General features: G+C 37.2%; 1 protein-coding gene across 7 annotated transcripts in view; it reads left to right on the top strand.

Moving 5' to 3' along the window:
- MBD5 (methyl-CpG binding domain protein 5) overlaps positions 1-25,633 on the top strand; it is a 244,949-nt gene that overhangs the window by 130,071 nt on the left and 89,245 nt on the right. The window lies entirely within an intron of this gene.

Raw genomic sequence — 25,633 nt, forward strand, 5'->3', positions numbered from 1 at the left:
ACATTCTTGCTCAAGTCTGAATTATCATTAAATTTTTTAGAAACTATTAATTTTTATTATAGAATAATACTATTTTGAAAATAGTGGAATAAGAAAATCAGAATGAAGACCTCCATTTCTAGCAGTGTAACAGATTGCTCTGAAGAGCTGTCTTAATTGTAAACAACCAAATCTTGCATAAAACTTAATATTATTTCATTGTTATGTTCCACAAGTTGAAGTAAAACCTCAACAAGCAAGGAAAAATAAAAACTTGGGCTGAAACTAAAGCATGAGCAGTAAACATACAAGACAGGTGGATTGTCTTAATGGCAAATGAAAGTAAAAACACTTAATCCAGAAAGAAACCTATAGGCCAACAACAAGATAAAGAAGCTGGAAGAAATTCTCACTTAAAGCCCCAGGTGGGGTTTTTTTCCTCCTGTTTTACTTACAGATTATGTCAACCATATATGTGTTCATGATCAAAGTCCAGCAAACACAAGGAAATAACCCATTGTGAGTGAGATTTAGCAGTATTGACCTAAAACAAATAGACTGCCAGTTATTTCTCCAGGGAAAAAAACGGGGGTTAATTTGGGATCAGCAGAGAAGTGCAATTCGGAGTCTGCATCCATGGTGAGCCACATGCAAGTCTCCACAAAACAAGGAAAGGAGAACTCCTTTATAGAAGAGAAAAAGAAGTTGGAAGGGTTATAGTAAACTAAGAGTTTATGATTGGCAGAATTGTTGCCAGGAAAGAAGAGAAGTCTTTCTTCTTCCTCTAGGCTCTGCCGTCATCTCAGAGCATGAGAGCTCCCTCTTCTGGTATCACGACTCTGTTTAATTGAGGTTTCTGTTTATTAATTTTTACAGTAGAAATGACAAATTACAAATTTAGACCCCCAAGGACTGCAGATACTGAAATTATCTGATGTAGAATATGTAAAAGCAAACCTGAAATACTTTTAAAAATAAGCCAACAGAATTGAACTTACAAGTGGAAAATTTAATTGTCGAAATGAAAAAGAAATCCTCAATGGACAGGTGTATTAGTCAGTATCTAGTCAGAAAAACAAAAACCATTCTAATTATTTTATACAGAGACGATTTAATACAAGGAATTGGTTACACAGGTTATTAGAAAGGACCAGGAAGGCAAAGAGAGGATGACTGGCAGAGCAAATAAAAAGGAAAAAGGAGTAATAGCCAGAGCTCAGAAGCTGCTAACATTTCTTGGTTGGAGCCTGTGATCCTAGATTCACTGAGATGCTGTTGCAGTCACTTTTGGATCCACCAAAGTGGTGTCATCTCAGCCAGAATTACCAAAAAGTCACACTGCCTCTTCTCAAAATGCTGCGTTCCAGAATCACCTCTTCCCTGTTGCCCAAATAGCAACGCTTTCTTTATAATCTGCAACTGGTGTCTCTTACTGGAAGAATTCAATAGGAAACTTGTCAGGGGAACCAGGCATTTTCAAACTCCTCACCTCATACAATACTAAGCAGAGCATAGAACAGTGGAAACAATGAGGTCTTTAAGAGTCAACAGACAAATAGTTGGCAGAATGGGTTATGTATCAGTTTGAACACAGCTGAAGGGAGAATTGGCGGGTTAGATGGGATGTTTTAAAATGACAGAATATATGAGAAAAACAAATACATTGAAAACATGAAACAAAGGTAGAGATTTGTAGGCTTAAATGGGAAATTCTGAGACTAATCAAAGCTTCCCACAGAAAACATAGAGGAAATGAAGTATAGACAGTATTTAAAGAGCTAATAACTGATAATTTTCCAGAAATGGTGAATAGAGTCTACAAATAGCAGAAGCACAAGATGTAACAAGCAAGAAAAATAAAAATAAATCCATATCTTGAGATTGTACGGTAAAACTGTAGGACATCAGACAAGAAAAGGTAGTAAAAGCAGCCTGAGGGGGTAAAAACACATAAGCTGAAAAGAAACAATGAAATGGACAGCAGACCCCTCAAAAGCAACAATGGAAGCTAGAAATCAATGGAATATCTTTAAAGTGCAGAGAGAAAACACTTGTCAACCTAAAATTGTGTGCCTAGCAAGTCGTTTTTTCAAGCCAAAGTTCTAAAAAATGTGAACAACCAAAAACAGTTTACCAGGAACAGACATAAACTAAAGGAACTTCTAAAAGGAAATGATTAATTAAGAAAAATATCATTAAAATGACAGAAAAAAGGAAATAATTTCAAAGTCAAATATATGATGCTAGAAGTAATGATGAGTGAAAAAATTAGCCGATAAAATAAATCCACTAAAATCTATATAAAAACCATTACTACTAGTAGTAATAATAGATATTATTATTTAACGTTTCAGGGGTTGAAGAAAATGGGAAGAATGTAATGTTAGACATCAACAGCATGAAAGCCTGGGGAGGGATACAGCAGAGATTATCAGTACGCATAGTAAAATTTCCAAGGAAATTAAAAGAGTATAAAAGGAGTGTATGAGGGCAATTCCATGGCAGTCCAATGGTTAGGACTCAGCTCTTTCACTGCTGGGCCTGGAGTTTGATCCCTGGTTGGGGAATTATGGTCTCACAAGCCACACAGTGCAGGAAAAAAAAAAGAGAGAGAGAGAGAGGGTATGATATCCAGTCCAATAGAAGGGAAAAAATGGAATAAGTTCCAAACAAATAAAAATTATGCCAATCAATTTTTAAGGCAAGAACAGAGTTTGTATTTTAAGCATAGAAAAGTGGAACCAATAGAAAGCAAAAGGTGTAAAATAATTGAAACAAGTCTAAATACATTAGCAATTACAATCAGTGACACTCTGAAAACAAAGACATGAAAAAGTTAAAAATAAAAGGTAGTAGAGGGCTTCCCTGGTGGCGCAGTGGTTGAGAGTCCGCCTGCCGATGCAGGGGACACGGGTTCGTGCCCCGATCCCGGAAGATCCCACATGCCGCGGAGCGGCTGGGCCCGCGAGCCATGGCCGCGGAGCCTGTGTGTCCGGAGCCTGTGCTCCGCAACGGGAGAGGCCACAGCAGTGAGAGGCCCGCGTACAGCAAAAAAAAAAAAAAAAAAAAAAAAGGTAGTAGAAAGTTATACTGGGCAAACACCAAACAAACAAAAGCTGGGGCATCAATCTTTTTTTTTTTTTTTTTTTTTTTTTTTTTTTTTTTACGGTACATGGGCCTATAACTGTTTTGGCCTCTCCCGTTGTGGAGCACAGGCTCCGGACGCGCAGGCTCAGTGGCCATGGCTCACAGGCCCAGCCGCTCTGCGGCATGTGGGCTCTTCCCCGACCGGGGCACGAACCCGTGTCCCCTGCATAGGCAGGTGGACTCTCAATCACTGTGCCACCAGGGAAGCCCTGGGGTGTCAATCTTAATGTGACAAGCATGACTAGAGATAAAAAGAGTCACCACATAATAATGAAAAGTTCAGTTCACTAGAAAGATATAATATATAACATGCTCCCTGGTTTCAAACTATATTACAAAGCTATAGTAATCAAAACAATATGGTATTAGCATAAAAACAGGCATGTAGGTCAATGGAACAGAATAGAGATCCCAGAAATAAACCCATGCATGTATAGTCAATTAATTTACAACAAAGGAGCCAGGAATATGCAGTGGGTAAAGGATAGTCTCTTTGATAAATGGTGTTGGGAAAATTAGACAGTCTCATTCATGAAGAAGAAGGAAACTGGACTGCTTACATCATACACAAAAATTAACTCAAAATAGGTTAAAGATGGGCTTCCCTGGTGGTGCAGTGGTTGAGAGTCCACCTGCCGATGCAGGGGACGTGGGTTCATGCCCTGGTCCGGGAAGATCCCACATGCCGCGGAGTGGCTGGGCCCGTGAGCCATGGCCGCGGAGCCTGTGCTCCGCAACGGGAGAGACCACAACAGTGAGAGGCCCGCGTACGGCAAAAAAAAAAAAAAAAAAATAGGTTAAAGACTTGAACACAAGACTTGACACCATAAAAATTCCTGGAAGAAAACATAGACAGTAAGCTACTTGACATGTCTTGGCAATAATTTGTTGAATTTGACACCAAAAACAAAACAACAAAAGCAAAAATAAACAAGGGGGACTACATAAAACTAAAAAGCTTCTGTACAGCAAAAGAAACGGTCAACAAAGTGAAAACACAACCTACTGAATAGGAGAAAATAATTGCAAATCTTACATCTGATAAGGAACAAATATCCCAAATGTACAAAAAATAAAATTCAAAAATAAAAATTGGGCAGAAGATCTCAATAGATATTTTTTCCCAGGAAGACATACAGATGGCCAACAGGTACATGAAAAGATGCTCAACATCATTAATATACAAGGAAATGAAAATCAGACCACAATGAGATATCACCTTACAGCTGTTAGAATGGCTGTCATCAAAGAGTAAAAAAATAATAAGTGTTGGCGAGCATGTTGAAAATGGAACCCTTGTGCACTGTTGGTAGGAATGTAAATTGATGCAGCCACTATGGAAAACAGTATGGAAGTTCCTCAAAAAAATTAAAAACAGAATTACTATATGATCCAGCAGTTCCACTTCTGAATATTTATCTGAAGAAAGTGAAAACATTAATTTGAAAAGATATATGCACCCCCATGTTCATTGCAGCATTATTTACAATAGCCAAGAGATGGAAACAACCTAAGTGTCCATCAGTGGATGAATGGATAAAGAAAATGTTGTGTACATGTACAGTGGAATATTATTCAGCCATAAAAAAGACTGAAATCTTGCCATTAGAGACGATTTGGATGGAACTCAAGGGCATAATGCTAAGTGAAATAAGTCAGAGAAAGACAAATACTGTATGATTTCACTTATATATGGAATCAAAAAAGAAACAGAAATCAAGCTCATAGATACAGAGAACAGATTGGTGCTTGCAAGAGGTAGGGTTTGGGGGGTGAGAGAAATGGGTGAAATTTAAACAGAACAAAAACAAGTGTTAGAGAACTGACATGCCTAAACTTCCCAACAATCAAGCCAACTGAAGAGTTAAAAGGATATATATATAACAATATTAAGCCTCTATGCCCATAAAAACATGACTTCAAAATATATTAAAATATTAAAATTCAATAAACTTAAAGGAAGAAAGTGATAACTTCAATACCATAATAAATTTTAACATAGATTTGTCTGAACTATGTACCCAACAATTAGACAGTATGCATTCTTCTCAAGTGATTACTCATTTATAAAAATTCACCATATTTTTTAACCACAAAATGTCAATAAGTTTCAGAGAATTATCTTACAGACCATATCTTCTGACATATAAATAAAAGTCAATAGCTAAAAGATAAATTTTTAAATGACTATACATTTGGAAATTTAAAGAAAAAAGACTTTTGAATAACTCATGAACCAGAAAGGAAATACTTCTAACTGGACAAAAACTAAACATTTCAAATGTATAGGGTACATAACCTTAAATGCTTACATTAGAAAAGAAGGGAGGCTGAAAGTCAATGACCTAGGGTTCCAATTTAATGAGTTAGAAAATGAACAATAGCTTTAAAAACAAAAAGTAAGAATGAGATAACAAAGAGCAGAAACAAATGAAATAGAAAACATTTAGCAGGTGGGATCAACAAAACCTGAAATTCCTTCTTTTAAAACACCTATGAAATAGATAAACCTCTGGAAGTTTAATCAGTTAAAAATTAAAGAGAAAAAACAGAAATAAATGATATTATCAGTTTTTTTTAAAGGTACACACCTACAAATCAAGTAGAGATTAAAGGATAAGAGGATACTCTTAACAACTTGATACCAATAAATTTTGAAAACTTAGGTAAAATATACAAACTCCTAAGAATTATCACTTACCAGAAGTGACTCAAGAACCAGATGAAAACCAAAATAACTCTGTGATCATTAAAGAATTAAATACTTTGTCAAAACCTTCTCATTTAAAAAAAAACAAAACCACTTCTGGCAGAGTTACAACTGACCTCTGACATTTCAAATAAAAATTCTTTCAAACTTAAATCCTCTTCCAGAGAAGAGAAGAAGAATAAATATCCCCAAATTCAGCAAATACATCTATATCAAAACCTTAATATCCAAACCAGACAAAGACAGCAAGAGAAAATAAAAGTATGATTCATTCTCACTCACAAATGTTAATATCAAATCCTAAACAAAACATTAGCAAACTGAATACAACAATGAATAAAAGGAGAAAATACATCAGGACTAAGAAGGGCATCAAAAGAATGCAAATGTGGTTTGACATTGGGTGGGGGGAAATCTGTATGTGTCATTTAGCATATTTACAGGAGAAAAAACGTGGTCATCTCAATAGATTTTTTAATAATTTAGTTGACTCATTCAACTAAATTGGAGGAGGAATAAAACCTCTTAGCAAAAGTGGGAAAAAAGGGAAGATTCCCTAACTTCATAAAGGGTATCTATCAAGAATATGTAGCAAATATTATTCTTACCAATGTAATACAGACATTTTCTTTAAAACTGGAACAAGACAATTTAACATTGTAGTGGAGGTCAGAGTCCCCACAGCAAGAACAGAAAAGAAATATCAAGTATAAGCATTTGAAAGGAAAAAATAAAACTGCCTTCATTTGTAGATGACATGATTGTCTACATGGAAAACTCAAAATAATGAACAGGTAAACTGTTAGAAATAATATGAGAATTTAGCGAGTTGACTGACTATAAAATCAATAGACAAAGATAAGTTGAATTTCTAATGTTAAAAAAGTTAGAAAACATGCTGTTTACTACAGCCACAAAGACTTAAAGTACATAGAAATAAAATGAACAAAAGTACACAAGATCTCTATGGAAAAACTATAAACTTTATTGAGCAACAGTAAAGATCTAAATGGAGAGTTGCACTAATATATTAGATTCAGTATACTCAGTTTTTTCCAAATTGATTTATAGATCAATGTGATGCCAGTGAAAAATTGTAACAGGATTTTTTTTTTTTTTTTTTTTTGCGGTACACGGACCTCTCACTGTTGTGGCCTCTCCCGTTGCGGAGCACAGGCTCCGAATGCGCAGGCTCAGTGGCCATGGCCCACGGGCCCAGCCGATCCGCGGCGTGTGGGATCCTCCCGGTCCGGGGCATGAACCCGTGTCCCCTGCATCGGCAGGCGGACTCTCAACCACTGCGCCACCAGGGAAGCCCATAACAGGATTTTTAAGGAATTCTACTTCGGAATATCTACTTGATATTAACCTCTCTTGGAATTCCTTTTTATATTTCTATAAGAAAAGCAAGAAAAGGGTCCTGAATAGGAAACAGACATAGTCATAAATCACATAAGTCTGTAAAGTCTGCATTTCAAGCCAGTAAGTTGAAACTCCCAGGACTCTTTAAAAACCTAATAATGGAAGAGACCAAAGAAAACATTCCAAGGTTTCTGAATATTTAATCTTAGATAGTTGCAAGTTATATTTCAAGGTATTTTTTATCTTCTATAAAGGACTTGGAGAAATGTTGATTATTTTTTAGATGTTTAAGAAAACAATGTTAAAGAACAATACTTACTAGGAAAAACATCTGTATCTAAAAACAGTTTTATCACATGAGTTTATATTTCAGCACACAAACAAAAAAAAATTTACAGGTTTAATTTGCAGCCAGCTATATTTTTGACATATTCTTGCTTTGCTAGACTGAATGACTAAATGACTTAATATTTCTCTCTGCACTGAATGCAAGGAATTTTACCAACTACCCAATAATTTAATGTAATTTATACTGTTTAAATCTCTTTTTCCTGCCTGAAAGTAAATTTTGACTCTAGAATGCTTTTCTTTTGACATCACATATTTCACAAGTAATGGACTTTGGGGGTCACCTAAAACAAAAAATGGGTTTCTTACCAGCAGATACCATTCCCATCTAATATGTTCAGTCTGCCTGATTTTTAGTAAGCATGTAAGAATTAATGGAAGTGCCCAGATATTTTTACAATAGGCTTCAATTATTCTGTATTTTTTCAAAGCTTAATAGCCTGAAACCTGATAGATTGATAAAGTTGTGGGATAAAAGCAAATATTTACAAATCATTATTCTGAAAGATGATATTCATTTGTTTCAGGTTTTGCATTTCTTCCTCAAGGGATGTAGATATATAACATGTATTCTCTAAGGGAATGTTTCTGTTGACCTTTATATGTATCTGTTTTTTTCAGTTCTCTCTGAAGTATTGAACTGTTGAAAAACAAATGGAACATTTAAAATTTTTTTCCTGTAGCATCCCTCAATTTGGTGTACTATGTTATATAAATTTCTGTTTTACTTTTTTATCATAAAGTAGAAATTACTTCATTGGTTTTTTTTTCTGAATATAAAAGTGGTGCTACTTATTGCAGATGTCTTTTTCTAATAATGTAGAAAAAATTTATATTAGAATGGGTTTTCTGGAAGATGTAATATCACATTTTATTATTGCCATAGATATTTCTGTAATAAGAGCAATGTAGACAACACACAGTAACATAACATAATTCCAAATTCCAAATCTTTGTTATGGGATTTGATTGGTTTTTATTAACAAAATCAACTGGGGAACTGCCAAATACTCTATTTCTTTTTTTATATTTTAGACCAGTGTTCTTCAATATGTGGCATTTAGACTTCCACTTCTATCAAAATTACCTGGAAGTGCTTGTTAAAAAGTACAGATGCCTGGGGCTTCCCTGGTGGCGCAGTGGTTGAGAGTCCGCCTGCCGATGCAGGGGACACGGGTTCGTGCCCCGATCCCGGAAGATCCCACATGCCGCGGAGCGGCTGGGCCCGCGAGCCATGGCCGCGGAGCCTGTGTGTCCGGAGCCTGTGCTCCGCAACGGGAGAGGCCACAGCAGTGAGAGGCCTGCGTACAGAAAAAAAAAAAAAAAAAAAAAAAAAAAAAAAAAAAAAAAGTACAGATGCCTAAATGCTACCCTATAGTTTCTCAGTTAGAATACTGTCAGTCTGGCCTGCACATATGCATTTTAACAAGCAGCACTGGGGATTCTTAAGCACTCTACAGTTCCAGAACCACTAATGCTCACTATAGCCTGAAAACTGAAGAAACATTATTCTCTGCCTTTTTTGGTATACTTCATCTTCCAAGTTACTACTTTTTAATTGAGGTATAATTGATATATTTTATATTAGTTTCAGGTATACAACATAATGATTCAATATTTCTATATATTACAAAATGATCATCACAATAAGTCACGTTAACTTCTATTACCATACATAGTTACAAAATTTTTTTTTTCCTTGTGATGAGCAGTTTTGAGATCTACTCTTTTAGCAACTTTCAAATATGTAACACAGTATTACCAACTGTAGTCAGCATGTTGTACATTACATCCCCACGACTTATTTATCTTATAACTGGAAGATTGTACCTTTTGACTCTCTTCATCCATTTCACCCACTACTGACTCCCCACCTCTGGCAACCAGCAATCTGTTCTCTGTATCTATAAGCTTGATTTTTGTTTTGCTTTGTTTTGTTTTGTTTAAATTCCACATGTAGGGAATTCCCTGGCAGTCCAGTGGTTAGGACTCTGCACTCCCACTGCAGGGGGCACGGGTTCGATCCCTGGTGGGGGAACTAAGATCCCACAAGCCGAGTGGCATGGCAAAAAAAAAAAAATTCCACATGTAAGTGAGGTCATATGGTATTAGCCTTTGTCTGACTTATTTCATATAACATAATGCCCTCACATTCCATCCATGTTGCCTCAAATGGCAAGAATTTTTTTTTTTACAGCTGAATAATATCCCGTTGTATCTTTATACCACATCTTCTTTATCCATTCATTATCCATTGATGGACGCTTGGGTTGTTTCTATCTCTTGTCTATTGTAAATAATGCTGCAATGAACATGAGAGTGCATATGTCATTTCAAATTAGTGTTTTCACTTTCTTCAGATAAATACTCATAAGTAGAGCTGCTGGATTATATGGTAATTCTATTTTAAAATTTAAATTCTATTTAAAAATTTTTGAGGAACCTGCATGCTGTTTTCCATAGTGTCTGCACCAATTTATATTCCCACCAACAGTGCCCAAGTGTTCCCTTTTCTCCACATCCTTGCCAGTACTGTTTTTTTTTGGGGGGGGGGGTAGTGTATGTGTGTGTGGTTTTGGTTGGTTTTTTTTTTTTTTTTTTGTCTTTTTGATGATAACCATTCTGACAGGTGTGAGGAGATATCTCATTGTGCTTTTTATTTGCATTTCTTTGATGATAGTGATGTTGAACACCTTTCCAAGTTACTTCTTAATGCTATTATATCTGCATTATAGCCCTTAAACAACAACTCAAACCAAGGAGAAGCAGCCTCAGCTCCAACTCTCAGCTAAATGGTCTTCCCTACACTAGTTTACCTGAGGAACTTCTCTTCATCCTTTACAGCCTATGGCTGCCCAGTGTTTGTCTGTCAGGTCTGGAGTACAGATAGCATTTGTAAAAATCTGTCCCATTCTTTCTTGTTACAAAGAGTTTAGGAATTATTATCTCTTGATTTATTTAAAGAAATATTTTAGTCCAGTATTAACTTAGGGGATAATGTTTACAGTGAAAGATTTGCTTTCATTCTTTAATTCAGTGTAACTGCAAATTGGAGCAGCTTTTAACTAAGTTAAAAAAAAAATTCACTGCCCTTCAGCCTCTTAAATACAGCTTGTAATTCTCTACCAGGGGTTATGGTATATTTCTAAATTTTAGCTCTACATTACTAGGATTTAGTTAGTTCCAGAAACCTTATAGGCTATAGGCCTTTTGATATCCTTTTTGTTATGTAGAGACCAAGGGAGGTAAAGATAAAGACCTTCCAGCAGGGGCTTCCCTGGTGGCGGAGTGGTTGAGAGTCCGCCTGCCAATGCAGGGGACACGGGTTCATGCCCCAGTCCGGGAAGATCCCACATGCCACGGAGCGGCTAGGCCCGTGAGCCATGGCCTCTGAGCCTGCGCGTCCAGAGCCTGTGTCCGCAACGGGAGAGGCCACGACGGTGAGAGGCCCACGTACCGCAAAAAAAAAAAAAAAAAAAAAAAAGACCTTCCAGCAAATTATTCAGCTCTCACTCCTGTAAGAGTTTCTGGATAAAAGAAGGAAACTGTCAGCATGTTTTAGAGAATTGAGAAGTTTGACAATCCTGTGGGAAGTATTCCTATCTAATCTTTTAAATGTATGTCCATCTATGTTTTCCATAGTTTTCGGAATCTCCTCTTTAATTCCTGTGATACTACAATAAAGAAATAAATCACCTCCAGAGTCAAAAATCTGAAATTAAGGAAAGTAAACAGTACACTACTCAAGCTTTTCTCTTCCCCTACCCAGTTAAAATAACAAAATAGAAAAGCAACGTGGTCTGTAATTAACATCTCCCTTTTCCAAAGGCATTGCTAGCCTTATGTCATCCTCACAGGTTAGCAGGGAGTATACGTTGAAGCCATGAGAAACAGATTGTGTACCCCCAGCAGTCAAAACAACGAACTGCTAATTTCATTGGTTCCTATGCATTATAAACCAGTGCTTCTAAGTTATCCTAACAGGTTAACCAGACATACCAGATTTGGGGGACCAATGGCAGACATCTCCTTGTCCAGGACTCCGTTCTCTTCTCACTTTTATCCTGATTTGGGAAGTCTGATTTTCCTAGCCTGAGAAGTTCACCAACTTTGAAAGAAAAAGTTCAGCCTCCTCTAAGATGAACTGGAGATAAAGCAGATGTTCTTAAGTTTCTGTTCAACCCTAACACACCTGAGGGATTAATAGCAGTGACAAAGTACAGTGGCAGAGGAGGGGAGGTTGGCAGATTTGGAGTAAGAAAAGGAGTTGTTGAGACCGCTGAGGATTCACTGTAGTTTTGAATTGAAAGGAAAAGGTCATGCTTATAACTTTAAGGTAGATATTTAGGCAATATTAACTTATTACTGTCTAGTATATTATTTACACTTTTTACTGCTTTATGTCAGAAATCTTCTGACTTAAGATTTTACAAATAGCAAATGCATTTTTGCATTAACAAACATATGAGGTCATATTTTTGCTTTTCTTCCATACTAAATTCACCGTGGAGCTGGATTGTTTTTTGCGGTGTTATTTCTATCTGACTAGCTAAAATTATATTAGCTTCATAAATAACTTGGGTAGACTTTATTCTTTTTGTATTTTTCTGGATCAAATTACATGAAATAAGAGTTCTATATGTCGTAAAATTTGGTCGAACCTACCAGCATAGCCATCTGGTCCTGGGGTTTCTTCACAGGTGTGGTCTTTGACTGTTACTTCAATTTCTATATTACTTATTCAGGTTCTTTACTTTTTCTTGTAATAGTTGTGATATTTTACATTTTCCTGGGAATTTATTTATTTATAAATTTATTTATTTCATCTCTATTTTCAAATATTTTAATATATAGTTGTTCATAATACCCATTCTCCTTTTTTAATCTTTTGGTGTCTGTAGTTATTTCCTTTTTTTAATTCTGTATTTTGTTTGTTTGTACATTCTCTTATCTTTTTTCAGTCTTGCCTGAAGTCTGCTTATTTTATTAATCTTTTCAGATAATCAGCTTTTGGGTTGCTATTCTTGTTTGTTACTATGGTGGAGGTTGTTGATGTTGTTCTCTACATCACCTGCCCCTATATTTATATTTCCTTCCTTCTTGTTTCTTTGGGCTTGCTCTGTGGCTCTTTTCCAACTTCTTTAGCTGGATGCTTAACTTCATTTAGTTTTTTTGTTTTTGGTTTTGTTTTGCAGTACGTGGGCCTCTCACTTTTGTGGCCTCTCTCATTGCAGAGCACAGGCTCCAGACGCACAGGCTCAGCGGCCATGGCTCACGGGCCTATCCACTCCATGGCATGTGGGATCTTCCTGGACTGGGGCACAAATCCGTGTCCCCTGCATCAGCAGGCGGACTCTCAACCACCGTGCCACGAGGGAAACCCAACTTCATTTAGTTTTAATCTTTTTTTTTTTTTTTTTTTGATAAATGTTTGAGCTATGGACTTCCTCCAGCTCCTGCATCAACACGTGTCCTTTCTTTCTTAGGATCACTGAGTATTAGATTTTCAGTTCTGTTCAAAGCAACCCTTTTCACTTGACTTTTCCTTTCCTGACTCCTCCGCAGCTTTGCTTTTAGTCCTTGTCTTAGTGTTGGAGTTTGGGATTCAAGGAACAGAAACTCATTCACATTAAGAGAAAAGATGAGTTAATGTAAGGATACCAGTGAACCGTAACTGGAAAGTTATCAGATACCAAAGCAGTTCTCTGTGTCACTCCCTTAGAGGGACATGGCCTCTCTTGGAGCCTCCACCCCCCCCCCCCCACATCTCTGTTCTCTTCTGTTTCTCTAAGATCTAACTTCCTTATGCTCTACCTAACAGATGATTCCATCATCCACTCATGGTTTTTATTTTGTCTGACTTCAGCTTTAACATTGCTCGTCACTGCTGCACTGTGCCTTCTTTTTTTTAATCATTACTCTTTCCTCTGAGTTTCCACTGCTAATCAGCCAATTATTTCCATATTTCTTAGTTCATACTCCTAACAAAGAGAATCCATTTGGCTCAATTCATCTTTTCTTAATAGGTCATTAACCAATTTATATGCCTACTATAGTCAATCACCTGTATTGAGGGGTGTGGGCAAGACACTTTGCCTTAGGGAACAGGCTCCAGCTGCCTCTGATAGTTCTCTCGTTCTTACTTATTCGGTTTCACTCCATTAGCTCCTTCTCCTCGTACTTTAATTTTGTTTTGTCACTCTAAAAAAATACTCTTTTGATCCTGTTTTTGTCTGGCTACCATCAACTCATTCTTTTTTTCATCTCATCCATTGTACTCAAAAGAACAATATTTGCAGTGTTCATATCCTTGTCTCTCATTAACTTCTCATCCCACTGAAATTGAGCTTCCTCTTTTTTTTTTTTTTTTTTTTAGCTTGAAACAACATTTGTTTATTATCTCACAGTTCTATAATTCAGAAGTCTCGTATGGTATGGTTGGATTCTTTTTTTGTTTGTTTGTTTTTTGTTTTTTTTTTTTGCTAGATTACCATTTTTTTATTTTTTAATTTTTATTTTTTTTATTAGTTTCTGCTTTATAACAAAGTGAATCAGTCATACATATACATCTGTTCCCACATCCCTTCCCTCATGCATCTCCCTCCCTCCCACCCTCCCCATCCCACCCCTCCAGGTGGTCACAAAGCACCGAGCTGATCTCCCTGTGCTCTGCAGCTGCTTCCCACTATCTATCTACCTTACGTTTGGTAGTGTATATATGTCCATGCCTCTCTTTCGCTTTGTCACAGCTTACCCTTCCCCCTCCCCATATCCTCAAGTCCATTCTCAAGTAGGTCTGTGTCTTTATTCCCGTTTTACCCCTAGGTTCTTCATGACATTTTTTTTTAAATTCCATATATATGTGTTAGCATGCAGTATTTGTCTTTCTCTTTCTGACTTACTTCACTCTGTATGACAGACTCTAGGTCTATCCACCTCATTACAAATAGCTCAGTTTCATTTCTTTTTATGGCTGAGTAATATTCCATTGTATATATGTGCCACATCTTCTTTATCCATTCATCCGATGATGGACACTTAGGTTGTTTCCAGCTCCGGGCTATTGTGAATAGAGCTGCAATGAACATTTTGGTACATGTCTCTTTTGGAATTATGGTTTTCTCAGGGTATATGCCTAGTAGTGGGATTGCTGGGTCATATGGTAGTTCTATTTTTAGTTTTTTAAGGAACCTCCATACTGTTCTCCATAGTGGCTGTACCAATTCACATTCCCACCAGCAGTGCAAGAGTGTTCCCTTTTCTCCACACCCTCTCCAGCATTTATTGTTTCTAGATTTCTTGATGGCCATTCTGACTGGTGTGAGATGATATCTCATTGTAGTTTTGATTTGCATTTCTCTAATGATCAATGATGTTGAGCATTCTTTCATATGTTTGTTGGCAGTCTGTATATCTTCTTTGGAGAAATGCCTATTTAAGTCTTCTGCCCATTTTTGGATTGGGTTGTTTGTTTTTTTGCTATTGAGCTGCATGAGCTGTTTATAAATTTTGGCGATTAATCCTTTGTCAGTTGCTTCATTTGCAAATATTTTCTCCCATTCTGAGGGTTGTCTTTTGGTCTTGTTTATGGTTTCCTTTGCTGTGCAAAAGCTTTGAAGTTTCATTAGGTCCCATTTGTTTATCTGTGTTTTTATTTCCATTTCTCTAGGAGGTGGGTCCAAAAGGATCTTGCTGTGATTTATGTCATAGAGTGTTCTGCCTATGTTTTCCTCTAAGAGTTTGATAGTTTCTGGCCTTACATTTAGGTCTTTAATCCATTTTGAGCTTATTTTTGTGTATGGTGTTAGGGAATGATCTAATCTCAAACTTTTACATGTCCCTGTCCAGTTTTCCCAGCACCACTTATTGAAGAGGCTGTCCTTTCTCCACTGTACATTCCTGCCTCCTTTATCAAAGATAAGTTGGCCATATGTGCGTGGGTTTATCTCTGGGCTTTCTATCCTGTTCCATTGATCTATCTTTCTGTTTTTGTGCCAGTACCACACTGTCTTGATTACTGTAGCTTTGTAGTATAGTCTGAAGTCAGGGAGCCTGATTCCTCCAGCTCCGTTTTTCGTTCTCAAGATTGCTTTGGCTATTCGGGGTCTTTTGTTTTTCCAAACAAATTTTGAAATTTTTTGTTCTAGTTCTGTGAAAAATTGGGCTTCCTCTTTTATTATATTCCTGGAACTGCTCTCATCAAGGGCACCAGTAATCTCCTAATTGTCATATCCAGTGGAAATTTTTCAGTCCTTATTTCATGGCTATTCTTCAACACTTGACATTCACGGCAACTTTCTTCTACAAATATTCTACTCCCTTGGTTTCTGTGAATCTACATTCCATGGTGCTGCTTGTAACCTTCTGACTATTCTTGCTCTTTTTCTTTTTGCAGGTTTTTCCTATGCCCTCCACTTAAAATGTTGATATTCCCCAGTATTCATACTTACCCATGACTCTTTTTCTCTGTGTTCTCTCTATTTTTATGGTTTCAACTATCATATATAAACTATTGATTCCAAAACTCCCATTTCCAGGCTAGACTTCCCCACTGAACTTCAGATTCATATATCCAGGGATGATCTTTGGGCATCTCCAAGTCAACATAACCTAAACTGAATTTATCATCCCTGCTCCCTAATATGTTCCTCTTGTATTTTTTGTTTCATTTGTTGGTATAGCTATTTATCATCCAGACAAACTAGAAGTATGAAAGTCTTCATAGTCCAGGTTTGGGAAACATAAGACACACATGCTTATTACAGGCATAGGATTCATGAGCATATGCTGACACTGCCTCACCCCATTCTCATAATAGGTATATGGCTCTCATGGTTGTTTATCCTAATGAGGTTGGATGACATCACAGAATCCTTTTCTACATGGTGTTGTAGGCAACTACTGTCAATCAGTTAGGCTTAGTATCCGGCTTATTCTTCACCCAACTCTTTGTGCAGTCACCTTTAGGACTACATCAGGAGCTTTCTTGTCCTGTGTCTTCTGGGTGGGTTTGCTGGGAGGCATCCACAGAAGATCAAAAAGTGGAAGAAGAGTGATACTGATATTTATTTTTACAGGTGTCATCACAGTGAAGGACATAACTCCTGTCAATACCCTCTTCAATTCCAGAAACTTCTCTTTTCTGACTTAGGGGTGTAATGGGTCTTTGGTATTGCCAGCCCTGGGGTCATATACTATCCCTTGCCAGTTCCCCTAAATCTACTCCACATCTTTGCAGGTAAAGTTTTTCACAAATTACCCAATTTGAGTGTACTGTTGTCCTATTTTCTGCTGAAATCCATGCTATATCAGCTAGCATGTGAATTAAAACATTTGCCATCCCTTTCCTAGACTCCTTACATCATCCTCAGGCCCCACACATCCATATAATAACTAAGATTTGCTTATTTCAGAACCCAAATATTGCTCAATTGTATTCCTTCTCTCTAGTCTCATTCTCAGAATCCTAGTTCAGGCCCACAGTATCTCTCTATGAGATAAAAATGTATGAAATGGAAAAGGATTGATATTGAGGCGAACTATTTAACAAAGTTTGCCAACCCCTGGAAAACTGATTACATGGCCTACTTGATTATATTTGGTTTTATTATTCTCTGGTTAATTCACGAGTGTGTATTCTGTGGCCCCTATACTTTTGCCTTCTGCTCCTTATATTTTAAAAGATCATTGTTTGGGGGCAGGGGGTTGTTTTATTTATAAATGTAGGAATCTTTTGTCTAATAGAATCCTCTTATATAAAATAAAAGTGGAGCTGGTTCTTGTTAAAGTAAGGTTAGTACTTCAGACGCAATAGGAAAATTACTGCTCAGCATCTATTACCAGTGCTTAATAATTATTTTTCTCCTAGTTCCTCCAGCTCTAACTCTACTGCCATCCTGGCCCTGTGCCAAATTAGCATGTATAAATATTCTCACCTGACCTTAGCCATGATACATTAATAAATAGGCTGTTCCATTTTGCTAACTGAGAGTTCTACCTATATTCACCAGGGTAATCAGAAACTGGTTAAAATGAGATCCTGGCTCTCATTCTATCTGGGGGAGATGATTTCTCAAGAAAGATTCTCATTTCAAAGGCATTTGGAAAGTCTATCTATCATAAGAATTTACTTATTCTAATTTTTCTATGAATTAAAGAAATGTGATGAGTGAAATATGGAAAATTTTACAGTTTGTCAGAATTCCCCATTCTTTTTCTTTATAACCTTTTTTTTTAAAAAATTTTTGGCTGCATTGGGTCTTCGTTGCTGTGCGCGGGCTTTCTCTAGTTGCGGCGAGCAGGAGCTACTCTTTGTTGCGGTGTGCGGGCTTCTCACTTCAATGGCTTCTCCCGCTGCAGAACGTGGGCCCTAGGTGAGCGGGCTTCAATAGTTGTGGCGGGCAGGCTCTAGAGCGCAGGCTCAGTAGTTGTGGCTCACGGGCTTAGTTGCTCCACTGTATGTGGGATCTTCCCGGATCAGAGATCAAACCCATGTCCCCTGCATTGGCAGGAGGATTCTCAACCACTGCACCACCAGGGAAGTCCACAGAATTCCCCATTCTAATGTAGGCTGAATATCACTCTCTGATAAGTATGATCCCGTTGGCCCTTCTACCAACTATATTGTACAGCAAGATTTTATATCATATACTATAAATTATATCTCCTCCGTCTTCCACTTGATCTTATTTTTTAAGGTGGTTTTTTTAAAATCCCTTTAAGGACATTAGGATCCTAATTCTGTTCTGCAACCATCAACCATTCTTCCGTCTCAGAGTTTCTTCATCCTAGTTAATGGAAAATGGTTATTTGGATAGGATTGCAGAGAAGAAGCCTTTCGATCTGCCAATAGAGAATTCTAATAGATTGAACTTGGACATTGAGTCATAAATCTGTAGTCATTCAGTCAATAAGAATATATACGACTTTGGAAATGTCATCTAGCTCTTATTTTAGCATCTGGTCCACAAGCTTTCTAATGACTTTTCCAAATACCTTCTTAAAATCAAATTTACTAGGGCTAGAGTATTTTTCAGATCTGCCAAGCAAGCGATACTTTCAGGAAATGACTGAGGTTAGTCTAACATGATTTGTTCTTGGTAAAGATGAACTAGCTCATAGTTATCACTGTCTTCCTTTCTAAACACATGTAAAGCTATCTGTTCATTAGTTCCTTCCAGAACCTTGCAGAGCTTAAAAAGCACGATTTAAAGCCTGACTGGTTTATAATTTGAGATTTCCACATTCTTTTCCTTTTCAAAAAAATTAGTTTCATTATCTAGTCTCTTATCATCTCTTCTAGTCTCTGTAGTTCTTCAAAGATTACCATCATCCAGGGCTTCCCTCATGGTGCAGTGGTTAAGAATCTGCCTGCCAATGCAGGGGACATGGGTTTGAGCCCTGGTCCGGGAAGATCCCACATGCCACAGAGCAGCTAAGCCCGTGCGCCACAACTACTGAAGCCCACATGCCTAGAGCCCGTGCTCTGCAACAAGACAAGCCACCGCAATGAGAAGCCCATGTGCCACAACGAAGGCTAGCCCCAACACGCTGCAACTAGAGAAAGACCGCATGCAGCAACGAAGACCCAACACAGCCAAAAATAAAATAAATTAATTTTAACAATATATTTTTTTAAAAAAGGATTACCATCATCCATCCAGTCATTTCATCTCCAGGTTCTATCATTCATTTCTTTCAGGCAATCATGTAGGTCAAACCCGTGCCCCCTGTAGCGGAAGCACATAGCCTTAAGCACTGGACCGCCAGGGAAATCCCTGTGATTTATTCTGTAAAAAATTTTTTTTTGTTTTGAAATAATTTTAGACTAAACAGAGAGTTATAAAAATTGTGCAGAGCATTTCCATGTAGGCTTTACCTACCCTCCCATAATGTTAACATCTTGCATAGGGCATAATCAAGTGATCAAAGCTAAGAAATTAATATTGATGCAATATTATTAACTGAACTGTAGACTTTATTCTGATTTCACCAGTTTTTCCATTAATGTACTTTTTCTTTTCAAGATACAGTCCAGGGACCGACATTACACTTTATTTTCATGTCTCCTTAGTCTCCTCCAATTTGTTAGAGTTCCTTAGTCTCTCCTTACCCTTCATGCCCTTGACCCTTTGAGTACCAGCTACTCAGGCATTTTCTTTAATGTACCTCAGTTTGGGTTTATCTGAAGTTTTGTCTGATTAGATTGCCATTATGCATTTGTGGGACAAATATTTGGAAATGATGTCCCCTTCTCAGTGCATTCTAGCAGGTGGCGCATTATGTTGATATGTCTTTCTACTGATGATGTTAACCTTGATCACTTGGCTTAGTGGGTGTCTGTCAGGTTTCTCCACTGTAAGGTTACTATTTTCCCCCTTTGTAATTAATAAATATTTGGAAGGAAATACTTTTATGCTATGCAAATATCCTGTTTCTTCTTATACACTCGTCTACTATTTTTAGCATTCATTGATCATGCCTGCCAGAGTTACTACTGTGGTGGTCAAATAGTGATTTTCTGTCTTCCTCATTTCTTCTGGATTTATTGACTTATTCTGTAAGGAAGAGCTGTTCCTTTTATTTATTTTTAATGGTTTTATTGTGATATAGTTGACATACAATAAACATATTTAAGGAGTACAGTTTGATGTTTTAACATATGTGAAACCATCCCCACAATTAAGATAACATATCCATGTCCACCAAAAGTTTTCTTATATTTCTTTATAATTTCTACCTCCCTTATCTCCACACCCTCTTGATGTCCTCAAGCAATCACTGATTTGTTTTCTGTCACTGTAGATTAGTTTTCATTTTCTAGAATTTTATATAAATGGGATAATGCAGTATATACTCTTTTTCATTAGGCACTTTTCGCTCAAGATGATGACTTTGAGTTTTATTCTTGCTGTTACATGAGTCAATAGTTTTTCGTTTGTTTTTCTGAGTTATATTCCACTATATGGATATACCACAGTTAGGTTATCTATATGTTCACCTGTGATGGATATTTGGTTTTTTTCACTTTGGGCTATCACAAATGCCCCTTCTACCTTTCTTTTGATTAGTGTTAATAGAATTTATCTTTGTCATTTCTTTGCTATCTTTAAAGTATGATTTTTGTAGGCAGCATTACTTTTTATTTTTTACAAAGTCTGACAACTGCTGCCTTTTTTTTTAAACATCTTTATTAGAGTATAATTGCTTTACAATGCTGTGTTAGTTTCTACTTTATAACAAAGTGATTCAGCTATACATATACATATGTCCCCATATCCACTCCCTCTTGCGTCTCCCTCCCACCCTCCCTATCCCACCCTTCTAGGTAGACACAAAGCACCGAGCTGATCTCCCTGTGCCATGCAGCTGCTTCCCACTACATATCTACTTTACGTTTGGTAGGGTATATATGTCCATGCCACTCTCTCACTTCGTCCCAGCTTACCCTTCCTCCTCGCTGTGTCCTCAAGTCCATTCTCTATGTCTGCGTCTTTATTCCTGTCCTGCCCCTAGGTTCTTCAGAACCATTTTTTTTTCTTTTTTAGATTCCATATATATGTGCTAGCATATGATATTTGTTTTTCTCTTTCTGACTTACTTCACTCTGTATGACAATCTCTAGGTCCATCCACCTCACTTCAAAGAACTCAATTTCCTTTATTTTTATGGCTGAGTAATATTCCACTGTATATATGTACCACATCTTTATCCATTCATCTGTCAGTGGACACTTAGGTTCCTTCCATGTCCTGGCTATTGTAAATAGTGCTGCAGTGAACATTGTGGTACATGACTCTTTTTGAATTATGGTTTTCTCAGGGTATATGCCCAGTAGTGGGATTGCTGGGTCATATGGCAGTTCTAATTTTAGTTTTTTCAGGAACCTCCATACTGTTCTCCATAGTGGCTGTATCAATTTACATTCCCACCAACAGTGCAAGAGGGTTCCCTTTTCTCCACACCCTCTACAACATTTACTGTTTGTAGATTTTTTGATGATGGCCATTCTAACTGGTGTGAGGTGATACCTCATTGTAGTTTTGATTTACATTTCTCTAATGATTAGCGATGTTGAGCATCCTTTCATGTGTTTGTTGGCAATCTGTGTTATCTTCTTTGGAGAAATGTCTATTTAGGTCTTCTGCCCATTTTTGGATTGGGTTGTTTGCTTTCTTGATATTGAGCTGCATAAGCTGCATAATTTTGGAGATTAATCCTTTGTCAGTTGCTTCATTTGCAAATATTTTCTCCCATTCTGAGGGTTGTCTTTTCATCCTGTTTATGGTTTCCTTAGCTGTGCAAAAGCTTTTACATTTCATTAGGTCCCATTTGTTTACTTTTGTTTTTATTTCCATTTCTCTAGGAGGTGAGTCAAAAAGGATCTTGCTGTGATTTATGTCATACTGCGTTCTGCCTATGTTTTCCTCTAAGAGTTTGATAGTGTCTAGCCTTACATTTCAGGGCTTTAATCCATTTTGAGTTTATTTTTCTGTATGGTGTTAGGGAGTGTTCTAATTTCATTCTTTTACATGTAGCTGTCCAGTTTCCCCAGCACCACTTATTGAAGAGGCTGTCTCTTCTCCATTGTATATTCTTCCCTCTTTATCAAAGATAGGGTAACCATATGTGCGTGGGTTTATCTCTGGGCTTTCTATCCTGTTCCATTGATCTATATTTCTGTTTTTGTGCCAGTACCATACTGTCTTGATGACTGTAGCTTTGTAATATAGTCTGAAGTCAGGGAGCCTGATTCCTCCAGCTCCATTTTTTTTTCTCAAGATTGCTTTGGCTATTCGGAGTCATTTGTGTTTCCATACAAATTGTGAAGTTTTTTGTTCTAGTTCTGTGAAAAATGCCATTGTTAGTTTGATAGGGACTGCAATGAATCTGTAGATTGCTTTGGGTAGTATAGTCATTTTCACAGTATTGATTCTTCCAATCCAAAAACATGGTATATCTCTCCATCTGTTTGTATCATCTTTTTCTTTGAATTTTTGAATTTTATTTATTTTTTATACAGCAGGTTCTTATTAGTTATCCATTTTATACATATTAGTGTATATATGTTGATCTCAATCTCCCCATTCATCACAGCACCACCACCACCCCCCGCTGCTTTCTCCCCTTGATGTCCATATATTTGTTCTTTACATCTGTGTCTCAAATTCTGCCCTGCAAACCAGTTCATCTGTACCATTTTTCTAGGTTGCACATATATGCATTAACATATGATACTTGTTTTTCTCTTTCTGACTTACTTCACCCTGTATGACAGTCTCTAGGTGCATCCACGTCTCTACAAATGACCCATTTTCGTTCCTTTTTATGGCTGAGTAATATTGCATTGTATATATGTACCACACCTTCTTTATCCATTTGTCTCTCAATAGGCATTTAGGTTGTTCCCATGACCTGGCTATTGTAAATAGTGCTGCAATGAACATTGGGGTGCATGTGTCCTTTTTTTTTTTTTTTTTTTGCGGTACGCGGGCCTCTCACTGTTGTGGCCTCTCCCGTTGCGGAGCACAGGCTCCGGACACACAGGCTCAGCGGCCATGGCTCACGGGCCCAGGCGCTCCGCGGCATGTGGGATCTTCCCAGACCGGGGCACGAACACGTGTCCCCTGCATCGGCAGGCGGACTCTCAACCACTGCGCCACCAGGGAAGCCCGCATGTGTCTTTTTGAATTACGGTTTTCTCTGGGTATGTGCCCAGTAGTGGGATTGCTGGGTCATATGGTAATTCTGTTTTTAGTTTCTTAAGGAACCTCCATACTGTTCTCCAGAGTGGCTGTATCAATTTACACTCCCACCAACAGTGCAAGAGGGTTCCCTTTTCTCCACACCCTCTCCAGCATTAGTTGTTTGTAGATTTTCTGATGATGCCCATTCTAACTGGTGTGAGGTGATACCTCATTGTAGTTTTGATTTGCATTCTCTAATAATTAGTGATGTTAAGCAGCTTTTCATGTGGTTCTTGACCATCTGTATGACTTCTTTGGAGAAATGTCTATTTAGGTCTTCTGCCCGTTTTTGGATTGGGTTGTTTGTTTTTTGAATATTGAGCTACATTAGCTGTTTATATATTTTGGAGATTAATCCTTTGTCTGCTGATTCATTTGCAAATATTTTCTCCCATTCTGAGGGTTGTCTTTTGGTCTTGTTTGTAGTTTCCTTTGCTTTGCAAAAGCTTTTAAGTTTTATTAGGTCCCATTTGTTTATTTTTGTTTTTATTTCCATTTCTCTAGGATGTGGGTCAAAAAGGATCTTGCTGTGATTTATGTCATGGAGTGTTCTGCCTATGTTTTCTTCCAAGAGTTTTATAGTGTCTAGCCTTACATTTAGGTGTTTAATCCATTTTGAGTTTATTTTTGTGTATGGTGTTAGGGAGTGTTCTAATTTCATTCTTTTTTATGTAGCTGGCCAGTTTTCCCAGTACCACTTATTGAAGAGACTGTCTTTTCTGCATTGTATATCCTTGCCTCCTTTGTCATAGATTAGTTGACCATAGGTACGTGGGTTTATCTCTGGGCTTTCTATCATATTCCATTGATCTATATTTCCATTTTTGTGCCAGTACCATATTGTCTTGATTATTGTAGCTTTGTAATATAATCTGAAGTCGGGGAGGCTGATTCCTCCAGCTCCATTTTTTTCCCTAGAGACTGCTTTGGCTATTCGGGGTCTTCTGTGTCTCCATACAAATTTTAAGATTTTTTGTTCTCATTCTTTAAAAAATGCCATTGGTAATTTGATATGGATTGCATTGGATCTGGGTAGTATAGATTGCATGGCTTTGGGTAGTATAGTCATTTTCACAATATTGATTCTTCCAATCCAAGAACATGGTATATCTCTCCATCTGTTTGTATCATCTTTAATTTCTTTCATCAGTGTCTTATAGTCTTCTGCATACAGGTCTTCTGTCTCCCTAGGTAGGTTTATTCCTAGATACTTTATTCTTTTTGTTGCAATGGTAAATGAGAGTGTTTCCTTAATTTCTCTTTCAGATTTTTCATCATTAGTGTATAGGAATGCAACAGATTTCTGTGCATTAATTTTGTATCCTGTAACTTTACCAAATTCATTGATTAGATCCAGTAGTTTTCTGGTGGCATCTTTAGGATTCTTTATATATAGCATCATGTCATCTGCCAACAGTGAGAGTTATACTTCTTCTTTTCCAATTTGTATTCCTTTTATTTGTTTTTCTTCTCTGATTGCTATAGCTAGGACTTCCAAAACTATGTAGAGTAACAGTGGTAAGAGTGGACACCATTGTCTTGTTCCTGATCTTAGAGGAAATGCTTTCAGTTTTTCACCATTGAGAATGATGTTTGCTGTGGGTTTGTCATATATGGCCTTTATTATGTTGAGGTAGGCTCCCTCTATGCCCACTTTCTAGAGAGTTTTTATCATTAATAGTTTTGAATTTTGTCAAAAGCTTTTTCTGCATCTATTGAGACAGTAATATGGTTTTTTTTCTTCAGTTTGTTAATATGGTGTATCACATTGATTGATTTCCATATATTGAAGAATCCTTGCATCCCTGGGATAAATCCCACTTGATTATGGTGTATGATCCTTTTAATGTGTTGTTGGATTCTGTTTGCTAATATTTTGCTGAGGATTTTTGCATCTACATTCATCAGTGATATTGGTCTGTAATTTTTTTTTGTAGTATCTTTGTCTGGTTCTGGTATCAGGGTGATGGTGGCCTCATAGAATGAGTTTGGGAGTGTTCCTTCCTCTGCAATTTTTTGGTAGAGTTTGTGAAGGATGGGTGTTAGCTCTTTAAATGTTTGATAGAATTCACCTGTGAAGCCATCTGGTCCTGGACTTTTGTTTGTTGGAAGATTTTTAATCACAGTTTCAATTTCATTACTTGTGATTGGTCTGTTCCTATTTTCTATTTCTTCCTGGTTCAGTTTTGGAACATTATACCTTTCTAGGAATTTGTCCATTTCTTCTAGGTTGTCCATTTTATTGGCATAGAGTTGCTTATAGTAGTCTCTAAGGATGCTTTGTATTTCTGCAGTGTCTGTTGTAACTTCTCCTTTCTCGTTTCTAATTTTATTGATCTCA

Source organism: Mesoplodon mirus (assembly GCF_964341445.2).
Source record: "Mesoplodon mirus genome assembly, chromosome: 8".
In the NCBI taxonomy this organism is placed as follows: domain Eukaryota; kingdom Metazoa; phylum Chordata; class Mammalia; order Artiodactyla; family Ziphiidae; genus Mesoplodon; species Mesoplodon mirus.